We start from the raw sequence: 8,074 nt of genomic DNA, 5'->3' as shown, positions 1-8,074 counted from the left end.
CCTCTCGTTTTTTCTGTGTTGTGGTTCCCCGACTCTCTCAACCCCTTTGCTGCTCTTGCTCGGCCGCCAAGCCCAATGATGAAACGTTTTAATCGTGCGTGCCTGCTTCAATTTCTGATATGTCTAAAGGATTCGCTTGGAGCTGTGCGGGGACATTTTCTGCTAATGGATCCTGTTTCAACAATCAACAAAGTCTTGGCATTGGTTTTGCAGGATGAGAGCCAGAGACCTGTGGTGTCTCACTCTGTTCAGCCTAGTGGTTCCAATGCTTTATTGGTTTATATTTCTCAGTCGGACTCTGGCAGGTTTGGAGGAAAGCCCATGCAAGGCAAGAAAGGATCAGCTCTTATGCACCCATTCGAACCGTCCAGGGCATCTTGTTGATCGCTGTTTCAAAGGATAACCCAACCGGTGTTAGAATGACAGTATTCCATATCGTTTGAAGAGTACCAACTGATGTTTATAAGTCAATCTCACCATCTCAATACTTGAGGATTGAGGCTCCTTAATAAGAACAAAGTCATGTGAGACTTGGGTTCATAGCGGACAATACATCATCGAGTTGTTTGGGTTAATTTATGCGATAGTTTCACGAATTTGATTTATAAAATGGAATTAGAACATATGCTCGATCTTAAAAAAACTTCAATCCATTTGGGTCACTTATTGGGCCTACAAATCATTTGACACACATCTTTCCACTTACAAAGCAGTTACTACTTCCTCTGTAAAAAGATTACCAAGTAATGAGAGAACTTACTACTTATATGGGGATTGTAGTTCTTTTTTCTGCAATTAATTTGTTGAATGGTCTATGTGTTCCAACGTTTCAAATTTCAATTGAACTTGATTTAGGTCAATAACTTGCCTTAGAACACAAATGTGTTGTTGCATTCACTTTGACCTCTTGTTACTTGAAGGACTTGGACTCCTTTAAGAGAATTGGAAAGTCTGACCACGCCTGAAGGTGTGTATCACTTGGACCATAATTTTTTCAGTGGCCCATTTTGCGGACATAAAAGAGCGGATGAGGCCCAAAATGTACAAACATCAGGAGAATTTGAAATAGAAAAGGGAAAGGGAATAAGTTGAGAATCTGAGATCATAATCTTTCAGCGGCCCATTTTGCCTCCATTGCGAATTGAGCAGCATGATATGTAGATTTGATTGTTTCGCACTTTCGCCCCTTTGTGACTTGAAACACATTTGAGGTAGGAGTTCTTTGCCGATTGCAGGTGTAAAGGGCTAAAGAGCTCAACCCTTAAGTAACCCAACACCATCTCAAATTATTTTCTATCTCATATTTACCCTCCCCTCCCCTTCAACGGATTTTTCACTTTCTGACGACTGTTCCGACCGTCTAAGGGTTGGAACCTACAGAGTTCATCAAGGCAAATTCAACGGTAGTAGTGATGGTTCACGGAATTGGGTGGCATACAATGGCCGGATTGGGCTCCAAAAATTTCGGTTGGGCGTGGCTTCAAGAAGAGAATTCGACGAAGTAGGTGGCTATTGGAGGCAAATGAAGGTTGGGTGAGTCTTGGTACTCCGACGCTTTAATTTGGTGGGTCAGTAGTCCTGATTGGTGATGGAATGTTCAAACTCAGTATTGATAATAAAATTATTTATAATTCTGTTTACATTGTTTTTTCTTCTTCATTATGGCAAGGCCGTGTAGCACATTTAAATTTTAAATATCTGAAATACATGTCTAAGCATGGCTTAATTTCTTATGAACATGAACGCCCATAACTTTATAAGTTAAGGGCATGCGTATAGTAGACAGTTGTTTATGTTGAAAGGGAACAATACCAACGCTTAATAACAGAGCGTCGTCGTATCAAAAAAATTTACGCGCTAAACAATGGCGCGAATGAAGTAGCGGCGCTTCCAAAAAAACCGTTGTCTAATACCGGCGTTTTATATGAAAAACGCTGTCATACTTTTTTCCCTTATCGATATTAAGAATATGCATCGTAAAAACGAAATTGTACCGACGCTACGTAACCAAGCACCGTAAAATACAGTACATTACGACTCTTCTCTATAAAGCGTCGTAATGTTTTATAACATACTTTTGTTTTATAAGGCTTCATGACACACTTATACCTACAAGTACAAGTCAATATGAACCCATTATTATAGTATACCTTAAATCATACTTCTATCTACAAGTAGAAGTCAATATGACCCTATAGTAATATGACTTGTTTATTTAGGTCTAGGTTATGAAGGGTTATTGGGGTTTATTTAAGAATAAGGGTTAATTTTAGGGTTTAGGGTAATTTGACATTACTTGTAAGCGTCGTGATAATATTTGCGACACCTATATTAACGAAGCTTGTTCGACGTTTCCTGAAATACCGTGAAATATCTTTTACAACGCTTTTTCATTATTCACGGCACTTTTAAAACGCAGTGAAAGACTCCTCTATTGTAGTGGATTCCAAAGGGAAGAAGAGCCTAGACTACAAGGAAGTTTGTTCCACACTTCTTAGTGAAGAATCCATAAAAAAATAGTGAGAGAGAGTGCGGCCAAACCTTGTTAGGTGAGAGTTCTTCGTGTTTGTACCCTTTATTCTTGATTCTATAGACTGGAGGCCTCAAGTATGATTCCCCGTTAATGTTGGTGCCACGTGGGAAAAACTAGAGAAAACGAAGTTATTTTATGATGTTTTTTATTTAAATTAAATCAAATTAAATTTAAGAAAGTTTGAAGGACTCTCATTCACGGCTCATCTATTCAGACCATTCCCCTCCTGTTCACGCAAGCTTTTATTCTCATTCATCTGTCTCTACAGCTTCTGTCGTGATGCATGTAAATCAAATTTATCATTATCTGAGAATGATGAACATTATTTACACCCCGTTTTTTACTAATTACACCCCATTAATTCTTTAAAAACACACTAGAATGTGGTGCACTTAATAAAAAATGGGATGCAAATAATGTTCATCCTGAGAATTCCGTCAGTACATTTTTTTGTTTGATAAGTGATTAATTGTATCTCATATTGTATTAGACATGTACAAGGTTGTAGAATGTATTGAAACAGTCATGTAGGTAACACCTAGACCTCCTGTCCGGGCAGCACACCTGTCGCTCGATTGACTAAGCCTCTGCTAGCATCCACACTCCATGGGTCTTCAGCTGTTCGAACAACTACACCTCTTGTCCAAAAACAGCAGATTAGATACGAAATTTGCCTCTACACTCAACAATTATTATTGTAAAAAAAACATGATTTGTTGAGGAAAAATAGATAAGGGTAGCTAATTGCTTGACATTGAAGCTTACAGTTGTTTTAGTTAAAAAGAGAGCAAGATTTTATGAAACGTGGGTTGAAATTTGGAAGATAGCTTGAAGATATAAAATAAATGTATGAAAAACGTGAAAGATGTGTTGTGACTTTGTCCATGGGGGTAGGAACATCATCCATCAAGACAAAAGAACATGGAAGAACGATTTATGCGAGTCCGTAACTGATAAATGACTTATTCCTACTAGTGTACTGCCCTGTCTCTATGTCTGATGATGTGCTCTAACCAGGCAAAATGCACCACGTGTGACTCCATAAAGTTGGGTGGCCGGCCCAACCTAATATCTCTCACGGTCTCACCCCTTGTCCACAAGATGATGATCTACAATTGGCCCCCCCACCCATCTTTGTTCTTCTTTTTATTTTTTGATAAGTGTTCATTTTTTTTTTGAGATATAGACCGTGAAGAAATTAATGTTCCTTGGATAGCTACCAAAACACAAAACCAAATGTGCATCACAAGGCTTTTTAGGAACTTAATAGGTCCCACAATCACCATCTGTCGGTCAGAAATCATATAGGTATATATACTAAGAGTAATGCGTGAGACCCCCAAAATTTGACCCCCAAAAGTCACCCAAATCTATGTGACATTAAAATAGCCATTGATTAAAAACACACATGTAAGACCCACTTCACATCCAACCCTCCACATTAAATGAGGGTCTTTTGGAGGTCAAATTTTGGGGGTCTCAAGCATTATTCTATACTAAATTACTAATTAGAAAATGCTTGACACTCCAATTTATCCTTTTCAGTTTACCTCCAATTAATGTGGAGTATTATATATATATATATAGAAGGAAAATTCATTAACCAAGCAGAGAGCTACACATATAATAAATTTGGGATCGATTTGGAATTTGTGGAGGCGAGGTATATTGCTAGTATTTCTGCAATTGCCAACCGGATGAGGGGTTTAGCCGTCCGGACACCTTGGGTACGTGAAGTGGCAGAAGGGCTTTACTGGACGTTTTGAATCGAGAAAGATTGAAGAACTTTCCAGATGGTTGATAGGGGTGTTTGGACGACTGATGAGCTGCACCATTTTCTATAAAATGGAAACTTATTTTCTAGGGTTGTAACTTAATTCCTATTATTTGTTTCTCTAAGTTACACTCCCGTGGTGGTGGCTTGCGGCGGTGTTGTCTTCAGTAGCTGAATCAGACAATTTTTTCACGGGTGCCCGAAGTTTCAAGGTCAAATTCTGGTGAAATCAACAGCTGATGGTAGCGAATAATGGCTGGGGGTTGGTCGTGATGCACCTGCGTTTCGTTTTGGTGGGTTGGCAGCCTTGATCGATGGCCGGACGACATAGTAGTCTACTATACCGTGAGATCCTCTAATATGTTATTTATTTCAACTTGGTGATACGTTATCTGTTTGTTATTTGTTATTTGTTTCTAATATATATTATTTGTTTCGTGCAGATATCGTATTTTTACAATGGAGAAGGGAAATTATGTGTGGTAGATGAGGGAAGTGGGGAAACCACAATAGGTAAACATGTATGTTTGCCATCTCTCGGTTTTTTTTTTTTCGTTGGATTTTATTATTGTATTCTTGAACAAATAAATTTTCATTATGATAGATAACACGTATTTTTTTTAACTTCTGGATTATTTATGATATATGTTATTTGTAAATCTTTAGGTAGGTGAGACTGATTTGGTTTAATTTTGTTGTGTGTTTTGGACATATTTCATTTGAAAATTTAGGACAAATAAAAGTATGATGAAACAGTTAACATTTTGAGAAAACATACAAATTTTCAATAGATCCAAAACTATAACAGATAAACAGATCCATCATATGCAGAACAAGAAGAAAAAGAAAATACAAAAAAGAAGAAGAAAGGTGATGCACCTTTTCAGATATAATTTCAACAGATCCAAAACATATATAATATTAACAAATACAAAACAGATATAATATCAAATACTGATTTCATTTGCATTATTTATTTCTCTCTTTGGATCAAAAGCTCTACTTTAAAGATTTGTCTTTGCCGCAAGAGAAGGAAGAAGAAGAAGCCTCGACCCAATCCCGATCTCAGTCGCAAAGAAGACGAATAAAAGTGCTTATCTATGTCGCAATTGAAGGAGGAAGAGAGAAGAAGCGTTGATCAAGGAAGAAGAGAGAAGCCCCGAAGGGAGAAGAATGAAGAAGGAATGACCGAATGAGAGAACAGTGTGTTTGTTTTACAATAAAAGGGTATTTCGAAAATAATTTTGGCTTGTTCTTATTGGACACATAACACTTACATTTTGTCCTCATGTGTTAATTCATTTTTTTCCATAGTTAATGTTGACACCCACTTAAGTTTTTCAAACAATTTAAACATGGTCATCTAACTCCACTAATACTCTATTTAAGTCGAAAATACCTATTGTGAACTGATGGAATTAAGCACCCAAGAAAAATGCTTTATCATTAATTCTCTTAAATCTTCAAATACTTGAATCAACAATGTCAATAATGTATTAGTAATCAACTCCTAATCTAACGATTAGGATATGGAGATTGCGAGTTCAACTCCTATTCGAACTCACAATCACAAATGAAATTTTCATGTGTTTTATTTGGCAAGCATGATTTATATGTTATCATATGGGTCCATGAATTTATTTCAGCACATACCCAAAGAATAATGGTCACAGTTTTTCACATTGAAAAATAAAACAATGTAAACATATTATTATGCGACTGAAAAAAAAAATTGATTGAGACCCCCACTTTACTTTCAACTAGTGGTGAACCTACGCATTGCGCGAACATTATTTATTTGTAACTCCATAGGCGAAACTTTGAAGTTGCTTTCGATTAAAAGCTTATAGTGTTTGTTTATAGAGAAATATAGAATCCAACGTGTCTAAATTCCAATGCTTATCATATATGTACTGGTGCAGTTGACATTCCAACATATCTAAATTCCAATCCTCATGATCATATCAGAGCAGTCATTCAATTTTCCATCGATGAAAAGAGGGAATGATGGTGAGGAAAATTGTTTTTAGAAATGATGAGAGAAAATAGAGGAACATTGTGTAGGATTGTAAATGTCTTTTTCTTTTTAATTGATATTTAATGCATTAAATAATCCAGGATTGGATTGCAAGGGTCATTTCATTTTCCTTTTCCTTTTTTCTTTTCTTTTTTTAATTGATATTTAATCCATAAATTTGAAAGAACTGTTTCGAATTGCAAGATTGTAAGAGGTCATTTTCATTTTCTTTTAAATTGATATTTAATGCGTTGAATAATTGATCATTGTCTTTTTTTTTTTAATTTGATAATAATCCATGTGCCCAACTCTTATGAAGCTTATTTGATGACGTGGTAACATGAGGATGCTTCTTCAACTTTGCTGACATTCCACTTTATAGTATAGATAGATTCATCGGGAGTGTTGGATGTCAAGTGGACCCTACATATGTATTTATAATCAATGACTATCACATATACCATATAAAATTGGGGGTAAAATAAGGATCATAATTTGGAGGTATGTAGTATTGCTCAAATGAGAAAAAAAAAAAAAACATCAGAGGAAGGATATATATATATATATATATGATTAAACATTCGAATTTTATTGGATATTCCCAAGGGGACACTTGATTCAAGTATTCAACCTACAATAAAATGCCATGACATACTCTGTGTGTGGGCACTCCTAGGCCTGTTTGTGCCCATTTTATAAGTCTAATTAGTTAGTTTAGATTTCAAATGATGAAGAACCACATAAAGAATTAGAGATTAATGATCAATTGGTCCATCTAAATCTTCTACCAAAAAGACTCACATCGGTAGCCAATTGGACCACACATGGACCATATTTGCATGGTTTTAATTTGTCAAATGGACCACACAATTATGCAAATCAACAAGAACAAACACAACTGGAAACCTCATCGAAATCTGTTTCAATGTTTCATCTTCTTTATCTTCCAATCTATTAAAGATATTAGCAAACCAAGACAAAGAGAGTCCAAGTGGCAACTCCCTGTAATATCATATTTGTTTTGAAAAGAAACAATTTGTTCACATCACATGCATATATGAAGCCTCCTGTGAACTGATGGTTCGCTTAGATTGAAAAATAAAGACTGGGTAGAGTTAATGGAGGGGAAGTTAAGTCAGGAGATTTATAAAAGGGGGACTACATTGACTCATCTTTACTTGGATAGATAGAAAGTAGAGTTAAGAGATACGAGTTACAAAAATAATGAACAAACTTTTCTCCCCCTCACAAACCTCCGAAATTGAGGAGTTACAAAATGTAGAGTTAGAGAGTTAAGTGGGAGGAATTTCCCCCCTCATTCACCCCACTTAACTCTCTCTCCTATATTCTAAGTAAGGTGAAGTTACTCCTCCCTCCTTAACTCTCATCACTAACTTTCTAAAATATCAATTCAAGCAAGCCCTGAAAGATTACTTACTATTTTTGTATCATACTCAAAAGAGTCTTCGCTCTCACCACGCATACCCCATGTAAGAAACAAATGTCATGTGGGTCGAATTTGGTGATAGCCTAGTTGATGAATCTTTTTGAGGTTAAACCTATAGACTCGGGAGCTCCTAAGTTCGATTCTCATTGGGAGCAATACCTTATGACCACATGCTGATCTTGGCTTTACTTAACTTGTCATCTGGTGGAAATTTATTGTACGCGTGGATGTAACTGCCTAAGTTTAGACTCGTGATGTCGTTCTCAATTACCAAAAGGAAAAAAAAAAAAAGGCTAAGAGAGA

The sequence above is a fragment of the Tripterygium wilfordii genome, chromosome 13 (genome assembly GCF_013401445.1).
Source record: "Tripterygium wilfordii isolate XIE 37 chromosome 13, ASM1340144v1, whole genome shotgun sequence".
Taxonomy (NCBI): Eukaryota; Viridiplantae; Streptophyta; class Magnoliopsida; order Celastrales; family Celastraceae; genus Tripterygium; species Tripterygium wilfordii.
This window is presented reverse-complemented; position numbering follows the sequence as displayed.